Source organism: Oncorhynchus gorbuscha, linkage group LG11 (genome assembly GCF_021184085.1).
Source record: "Oncorhynchus gorbuscha isolate QuinsamMale2020 ecotype Even-year linkage group LG11, OgorEven_v1.0, whole genome shotgun sequence".
Lineage (NCBI taxonomy): Eukaryota > Metazoa > Chordata > Actinopteri > Salmoniformes > Salmonidae > Oncorhynchus > Oncorhynchus gorbuscha.
This window is the reverse complement of record NC_060183.1, coordinates 63975734-63984827: the sequence shown is the minus strand read 5'-3', so window position 1 is coordinate 63984827 and position 9094 is coordinate 63975734. Positions and strand designations below refer to the sequence as shown.

The 9094-nt window shown below is 46.7% G+C and overlaps 1 pseudogene; it reads right to left on the bottom strand.

Moving 5' to 3' along the window:
• Positions 1-250: 250 nt before the first annotated feature.
• On the bottom strand, positions 251-3487 carry LOC124047914 (annotated as a pseudogene).
• Between the last annotated feature and the right edge of the window lie 5607 nt (positions 3488-9094).

Genomic DNA, 9094 nt, shown 5'->3' with positions numbered 1-9094 from the left:
CTGTAGTGTGACTTTAGTCTTTTAGTCTACCTGGACTGGTGTTCCTCCTTCTACAGCAGAGGTACTCAAATCTGAGCCTGCTGGTGCACTGAGCTGTCTTCTTCAACTTACTCTCCGTCTCACTGTACCAGTCAGAGCGCTACAACTTAGGAATACAGTCATGTCTTGTCTCAGTTAAAATACTAAAAACACCTTGAACATTAAATGTATCAAATCAATTCATGAAATAAATATATTATCACACACAAAGTCGTTTTTAACACACTCAACATTGAGCATGCGTGTTCAACTTACATTTAATGGTTTCAAATAAAAGCATAGAGGCAGAAGCTTAGCCTTAGGTTGCCATTTGCATTAAAGAAATAGACTCAAATAACATAGTATACCGTTCATTATCTAGAATATTTGAAGATGCGTCAGTTGCCTGTAAAGGAAGACGCCATAATCATCTACTCTGTGGTGAAACCACCAACAGCTCCAGATCTGTTCCTTTATCCACATATCTGGTCTGTACAATGTTCTGTTTCTATTATGCACACGAACATGTACACAAGTAACAGAGTGGAAATTCTGTCCCAACCTTTGCACAAACTCACAACCCTCTGGCTAACAACACATTGAAAGTCATCCGTACTAATGTAGCTGACAGAGCAAGTCTACCCTGTCAATCTGTGAGTGACAAGTGTCTTTAGTTCTCACAAAGACTTCGGGTTTAGCTTATAGATGGTTTGCGAGGTCTGTTGTACTCTGGGTTGACCAATGTCGTTGCAGAAAGCCCATTGGCCCCGCCCTCCTTCTCGGGCTCGGCGAATGGGAACACCTCTCTGGTCAGTCGCGATACGAAGCAAGGCATTTCCTTCTTCCCCCCCAGCAGACGACCTTTGGCCTGGAAGCCAAAGGCTACACGGTGGGAGAGGCGTGTCAGTAGGCGTGTCAGCTCCAAGGCTCTGCCCCCTTCCTCCTCCAATAGGATGCAGAGTGTCTGGAGGAAGACAGCCCCCAGAGGGTGCATGAAGGCCCCGTAACCTGGCGTGGTGGCATACATCACCGCTGTATCCATGGGGATGGACAGGTACTGAGACAGAGTGTCCTCAATGACATCACTTCCTGCTGAATCAGTCTCCACTGTCACCCCATCATCCAGCTCACCCCCACGACACGCCTATGGAGAGAGAGAGAGATTATTACTAATGATGATTGTCATATCACTGACTCATTTTTTGTTGTGGATGTGGTGATTGATGATAATGGTAATGATAATGACCTGGATAAAGAAGACTTTGGTCTTTCCCTCCATGTGTGAGTTGTTGAAGCAGGAGAAGATGTGGGACAGTCTAACCGGCCTTCCGTCTGCCCCAAACACACAGCCCTCCTCCCCGTGAGACGACAGCACTGCCAGGAAACACTCCTTCACCGGCCGCTCGCTCTCTGCAATCAATCAATGCATCAATCAATCAATCAATCAATCAATCAATCAATCAATCAATCAATCAATTAATGACATTTGATTAATTTATAAATGTTTTGTCAGAAAGTGCTTTACTGGCCGAGACCCACTAAGAGCTAACAGCAGCACAGTGGCAAGGAAACAGTCCCTAAAAGGAAGAAACCTTTAGAAGAATCAGACTATGTGTCAGCCCATCCCACTCTGGCTGTACTGGTTAGAAGAAGAAACATTCATCGAACATTATCTCCCCTGTTGGGTCATGTGATGATGGTGGTATGCGATTCCTCAGAACAGTTTGCTTTAGTGAAAGATTAGCTTATCCATCTGTCATCCTGTCTGCAGGTCACAGCACGGTGTGTGCATATGTCCGCAGGTGTTTGCACAGTAGTTATTAAACAGGTGTGTATAGGACTGTGTCATCCTTTATTACTAGGACATTCTGTCTCGTGAGTGTGCGTGTGTGTGTTTGTGTGTGTCATCATTTCATTCTGTCTGCACGCCATACATACAGTATTTCAAATCTCCTATGATTACTACTGTAACTGTAAATAACAATGAATGGCAAAGAATCTTTCCTCTGCCTCCCCCTGAAAGGGACAAGACAGGTTAAAGAAGGATTTTTAAGCCTTGAGACAATTGAGACATGGTTTGTGTGTGTGCCATTCAGAGGGTGAATGGGCAATACAAGAGATACGATCAGTTAGGAAGGTGTCCTTAATGGTTTGTTTTGTACACTCTGTTTATGTGTGTGTATACACTGAGTGTACCAAACATGAAGAACACCTTTCTAATATTGCGGTGTGCTCCCCTTTTGCCCTCAGAAGAGCATCAATTCGTCGGGGAATGGACTCCACAGGGACGCTGGCCCATGTAGACTCAATTCTTCCCACAGTTTGGTCAAGGTGGGGTCTGGCACCTACAACCATACCCTGTTCAAAAGCACGTAAATCTTTTATCTTGCCATTTCACCATCTGAATGGTACATATATACAATCCAAGCCATCTCAGGGCTTAAAATTACTTCCTAACCTGTCTCCCGTTCATCTACAATGATTGAAGTTGATTTAACTAGGAACATCAATAAGGGATCATAGCGTTCACCTGGATTCACCTGATCAGTCTCTGTCATGGAAAGAGCAGGTGTCCTTAATGTTTTGTACACTCAGTGTAGGTTTCAATTGTTTTGTATTCAGGGCTGCAGTGGACTCTGTGACCGTCCCCTAATTGCTAACATTACGTAATAACGCTGATATGTTTGATAAAATGGATAAAACCAGGATATAAAGTATTTGTTACTGTTTTAGAGCTGATGTAGAGCAGGGGTGTGTGTGTATAAGGTATGTGTGTGTCTGTGTGTGTTACCTGTCTTGAAGAGTGTGTACATCTCATGAGAGGTGAGGTCAGTGTGTATGTCCACTCTGTATCCCAGTCTGGTCAGGGTACGGTGGAGCCTTTTGGTGTCTTTCTCCGCCCCTGGCCTCCTGCACAGTGGTACACGGTGGTCAAAGTTCGACACTGCGACCAGGACAGCGCGGTTACACTCCTCATCTCCAGCCTTTGTCCGTCTCCACAGCGGCATTTCCAAAAATATAGAGACCATTGGTCCAGTTGGTCGCTGCAGTCTGGTTCCTCTCAAGGTTTCTACCAATCCCGTTGGAGTCTCAACCTATCCCTTGCTTCTGTCGTCTCTGCTTGCTCTCTGAGGGTTTAGGTCGGATTCACTGTCTCTGACAAATGTACTAGTATATTGTGCACAAAGTCCAATGTGATAGAAAGAGTGTCGATCAGAGTGCCAAATTGAGTGACTTCTCTCTTGGGGTAAGGTTCAACAGGTAAGAGCCACCTGAATACACCACCAGCAGGTAAATATCCACCTGAATACACCACCAGCAGGTAAATATCCACCTGAATACACCACCAGCACGTATATATATCCACCTAAGCTGTGTCTCAGCTTCTTTAGAATGTCAGTGTAAAGTCTGTGTGTTTATGAGTCAGGTTTAGGTGTGTATGTATTTATACTGCAGCTGAACACTGTTCCAACTTGCAGACAGATGGGCTACCGCCAATAGCCGTGCCCTTTACACTAACACACCTGGTAGGCCAGAAGTGGAATATCAGGATCACATGCTATTGCGTCACAGTATTACCTAACTCTGCTCTTTCTGTTTTTCCCTCATTTCCTCCTACATTTATCTACTATGTTCTTTTCTGTCTGCTGGGAAAGCCATCTCAGTGAAACCCGTGTTAGCTCATCTCTGGACTTAACCATATTTCACAACCTATAGCAATGGATAACCAGCTCATCTCATTTGCAAAGGGCTTGCTGGGCAGACTGTCATCAATAGCTTCACTTTCACAAAGACTCAAAGTCACATTGTATAAATAGGAGTAAGTGGTTCTGAATAATCACATTACTCAGGGATTGCCAATTTCAGAAACATTAACCAGCTATATTCACCTACATAACCAGAAAGAACTGACTACTGGAATGTTTAGCTTTTTAGTTGTTGTTAGGGATAATATAATAATAATATATGCCATTTAGCAGACGCTTTTATCCAAAGCGACTTACAGTCATGTGTGCATACATTCTACGTATGGGGGGTCCCAGGGATCGAACCCACTACCCTGGCGTTACAAGCGCCATGCTCTACCAACTGAGCTACAGAAGGACCAGTATGGTTGTGAGTACACGAGGAATCAATTCAAGGTTTCTATTTGATTAATAATAATCAAATGCAAGGACTTAAAATGTTCACTGAACAAAAATGTAAGCGCAACATGTAAAGTCTTGGTTCCATGTTTCTTTAATCTTTTGGCATAATCCAGAGCAATCAATTTGTAATCAACATTGAGAGAAGGGTCTTTATCGGGCTTCGGAATCATTGAAATATGGCCCTGTTTCATAGTGGAGTCCATTTCCCCATTTTCAATGCAATCTTGAAACATATTGAAAATAGGCTCTTCTATTGGGATCTTTGCATAACACATTTTAGTAATGGGATCTTTGCATAACACATTACATAGATTTGGATAGAAAACACTCTAACGTTTCCAAAACTGTTAAAATAATGTCTGCGTATAACAGAACTGATATGGCAGGCGAAAACCTGAGGAAAATTCATCCAGGAAGTGGGATTTTGTTGATGTAGGTACTTTTCAAATGAATGCCTATAGAGTATCTAATGTGTTAGTACCCAGTTAGTACCCAGATACAATTAGGATGTATTTATCTGCATGTTTTGACCGCCTTTGAGCCAGTGGATTGCTGAACAAAACGAGCCAACAAAACAGAATTTTTGGGATATAAAGAGGGACTTTATCAAACAAAACAAACATGTATTGTGTAGTTGGGAACTCTTGTGAGTGCAACCATATGAAGATCTTCAAAGGTAAGTGATTTCTGACTTTTGTAATTCATTTACTTGGTTGTAAAATGTTTATATGCTTTTATAAGCGGGGCGCTGTCCTCAGATAATCACATGGTATGCTTTTGCCGTAAAGCCTTTTTGAAATGTGACAAAGCAGCTGGATTAACAAGAAGTTCATCTTTAAGCCGATGTATAACGCTTGTATTTTTGTATGAATGTTTATTATGACTATTTCTGTATTTTGATTTTGGTGGAACGCCTGCGCCAGTGGAACACCTGCGCTAGAGATGGACCACAGGAGGAGGCAGGTAGCTGGGTCCAGGGGCAGGCAGAAGGTCATACACAGGGGGTCCAAAAAGGCAACAGTACAGGCAGGGAAAAGGCTAGTTACGTCATCCGGGAGCTCAGGCAATAGATTGATAACAGGAAATCTGATAGGCTAAAGTACAGACAGGGAATAGGCAAAAGGCAGGCAAAAACTATCATACACGAGAGGGTTAAATTATGGGGAAAAACTGAGCTCTGAATAGAAGTGTGTCACAAAACAAACAATACCTCACAATAACAGGGTGCAAAGAACTGAACTAAATAGTGTGTGATAATGACATACAGGTGTGTGAACAGGTGATCAGAATTCAGGTGATTGGGGGGGGGATTCTGTCAGGATTTGGCCAGGGTTGTTCCAGTTTTTGGTCACTAGATGCCCCCATTGTGCTTTTTGACCTTTTGTTTTCCCTTGATCCCCATTATTATTTGCACCTGTGCCTCGTTTCCCCTGATTGTATTTAAACCCTTAGTTTTCCTCAGTTATTTGCTCTGTGTTTGTATGTTAGCACCCAGCCCTAGTATTCTGTGAACTATTGTTGATCCCGGTGGACTCTCTTGTGGAATTCTGTTATTTTGTTCTTGTTTATTTATTTTTGAGTATCTTTTGAGGCTTTTTATGCTATACCTACCATCTTGTGGATTTACCTTTTTTTGTCTTGGAGGATTACCTTTGTTCTTGTGGAATTCCTTTTGAGGTTGTGGAGTTACATGTTTTCCTGAAGGACTTCACTTTTTACTTCATTAAATACACCGTCTCAAGTACTGGTGTGTCTGCCTCATCTTCTGGGTTCTGCCGACTATTCGTGGCTCAGTTGGTTAAGTGACTGTTTCTCACTCCGGAGACCCGGGTTCGTAACCGGGTCCTGACAGAAACACAGAGACAAAAATGAACCCAGAGGCAGCCAGTTCCCAGGACCTTGTTGCCATGCTGTCCCACCACCAGGAGACTGTCCAACGCCACGAAGCCGCCCTGGTTCAGCAAGAGGCCTTAATGGCTAGACATTCTCATCTTCTGTCGGAGATGCTGACTTCCATAAAGCAGATATCTGATCGACTTACCCCGGCAACAGTTCCCGTCCCAGTACCTCAGATTCACGTACCCATGGCAGTTAACCCTCTAGCTGAACCTCGTCTTCCACCTCCCCAACGGTTCTCAGGTGATCCAAGTGCTTGTAAAGGGTTTCTCACCCAATGTTCTCTCTCCTTCGAGCTGCAACCCTCGTCGTTCCCCACCGACCGGTCTAAGATCGCATATATCATCACCCTGCTGTCTGAAAAAGCCCTGGCCTGGGCTACTGCTGTGTGGGATGCCCATAGTTCCTGCTGTGCCAGCTACTCTGCCTTTGCTGAGGAATTCAAACGAGGGTTTCAAGGCCCAAGCAGTGGTCCTGACTCAGCCAAACAGCTCCTGACTCTCCACCAAGGTCGGCGCAGCGTGACGGCCTATGCCATCCAGTTTCGCACGGTGGCAGCAGCGAGTGGCTGGAACAACGAGGCGCTCACGGTGTGCTTTCTGAAAGGCCTTTCCGACACTATCCAAGATGAACTGGCCACTCGGGAACCACCGGACAATCTCGAGTCCCTGATCAAGTTGGCCTCACGCATTGACCAGCGTCTGAGAGAGAGAGAACTCAACCGTAGACCTCTAGCCCCTATCAGTCCCAGCTCCGAGTCCCCACCTTTATCCTCGCTGGCTCCACCGGAACCCATGCAGATTGGACGCATCTCCCAGGCTGAGAGAGACCGCCGGATGAGGGAGCGACGCTGTCTATATTGCGGCAAACCGGGCCATTTCCGTTCCACGTGTCCCGGGCTCCAGGGAAACGCTCTGTCCCGTACAGACCGGGGGGAACTGTAACGGGAAACATAACCTCCTCCCATCCGTCCAACTCCTGTCTGCTCATTCCAGTCACCCTTTCCTGGGACAACCACAAGCTTCACCTTCAAGCCTTGGTAGACTCTGGAGCCGCAGGTAACTTCATGGATGGTGTCTGGGCGAAGGTGTCATGCTGGTGAATGAGGACCCAAAAGCGACTTGGCGAAAACAGAGTATTTAATCCAGAATAAACATTACAAAACAAAAAGCATAATACTACACGTAAAGACGAGAACAGACTGGAGACTTGATCGAGAACTGCAGGTTGCCTCGGGAAGGCACTTGAACCTAGCAGACTCAGACACCTGCTCACCACGCAGCATCTGAGGGAAACACGACACGACAGGGCAAAACATAGACACAGCACGGTGAATATAAATGAGGATCCGACAGGGCAGGTACGGGAAACAAGGAGAGAAATAGGGACTCTAATCAGGGAAAAGGATCGGGAACAGGTGTGGGAAGGCTAAATGATGATTAGGGGAATAGGAACAGCTGGGAGCAGGAACGGAACGATAGAGAGAAGAGAGAGCGAGAGAGTGAGAGAGGGAGGGGAGAGAGAGGGATAGAAAGAGGGAAAGAACCTAATAAGACCAGCAGAGGGAAACGAATAGAATGGGGAGCACAGGGACAAGACATGATAATAAATGACAAAACATGACAGTACCCCCACTCACCGAGCGCCTCCTGGCGCACTCGAGGAGGAATCCTGGCGGCAACGGAGGAAATCATCAATGAGTGAACGGTCCAGCACGTCCCGAGACGGAACCCAACTCCTCTCCTCAGGACCGTAACCCTCCCAATCCACTAAGTATTGGTGACCCCGTCCCCGAGAACGCATGTCCATGATCTTATGTACCTTGTAAATAGGTGCGCTCTCGACAAGGACGGGAGGGGGGAGGGAAGACGAAGGGGGGTGCGAAGAAAGGGCTTAACACAGGAGACATGGAAGACAGGATGGACGCGACGAAGATGTCGCGGAAGAAGCAGTCGCACAGCGACAGGATTGACGACCTGGGAGACACGGAACGGACCAATGAACCGCGGAGTCAACTTACGAGAAGCTGTCGTAAGAGGAAGGTTGCGAGTGGAAAGCCACACTCTCTGGCCGCAACAATACCTAGGACTCTTAATCCTGCGTTTATTGGCGGCTCTCACAGTCTGTGCCCTGTAGCGGCAAAGTGCAGACCTCACCCTCCTCCAGGTGCGCTCACAACGTTGGACAAACGCTTGAGCGGAGGGAACGCTGGACTCGGCAAGCTGGGAAGAGAATAGAGGAGGCTGGTAACCCAGACTACTCTGAAACGGAGATAACCCGGTAGCAGACGAAGGAAGCGAGTTGTGAGCGTATTCTGCCCAGGGGAGCTGTTCTGCCCAAGACGCAGGGTTTCTGAAAGAAAGGCTGCGTAGTATGCGACCAATCGTCTGATTGGCCCTCTCTGCTTGACCGTTAGACTGGGGATGAAACCCGGAAGAGAGACTGACGGACGCACCAATCAAACGACAGAACTCCCTCCAAAACTGTGACGTGAATTGCGGGCCTCTGTCTGAAACGGCGTCTAACGGGAGGCCATGAATTCTGAACACATTCTCGATAATGATTTGTGCCGTCTCCTTAGCGGAAGGAAGTTTAGCGAGGGGAATGAAATGTGCCGCCTTAGAGAACCTATCGACAACCGTAAGAATCACAGTCTTCCCCGCAGACAAAGGCAGACCGGTAATGAAGTCTAGGGCGATGTGAGACCATGGTCGAGAAGGAATGGGGAGCGGTCTGAGACGACCGGCAGGAGGAGAGTTACCCGACTTAGTCTGCGCGCAGTCCGAACAAGCAGCCACGAAACGGCGCGTGTCACGCTCCTGAGTCGGCCACCAAAAGCGCTGGCGAATAGACGCAAGAGTGCCTCGAACACCGGGATGACCAGCTAACTTGGCAGAGTGAGCCCACTGAAGAACAGCCAGACGAGTGGAAACAGGAACGAAAAGGAGGTTACTAGGACAAGCGCGCGGCGACGCAGTGTGCGTGAGTGCTTGCTTAACCTGTCTTTCAATTCCCCAGACTGTCAACCCGAC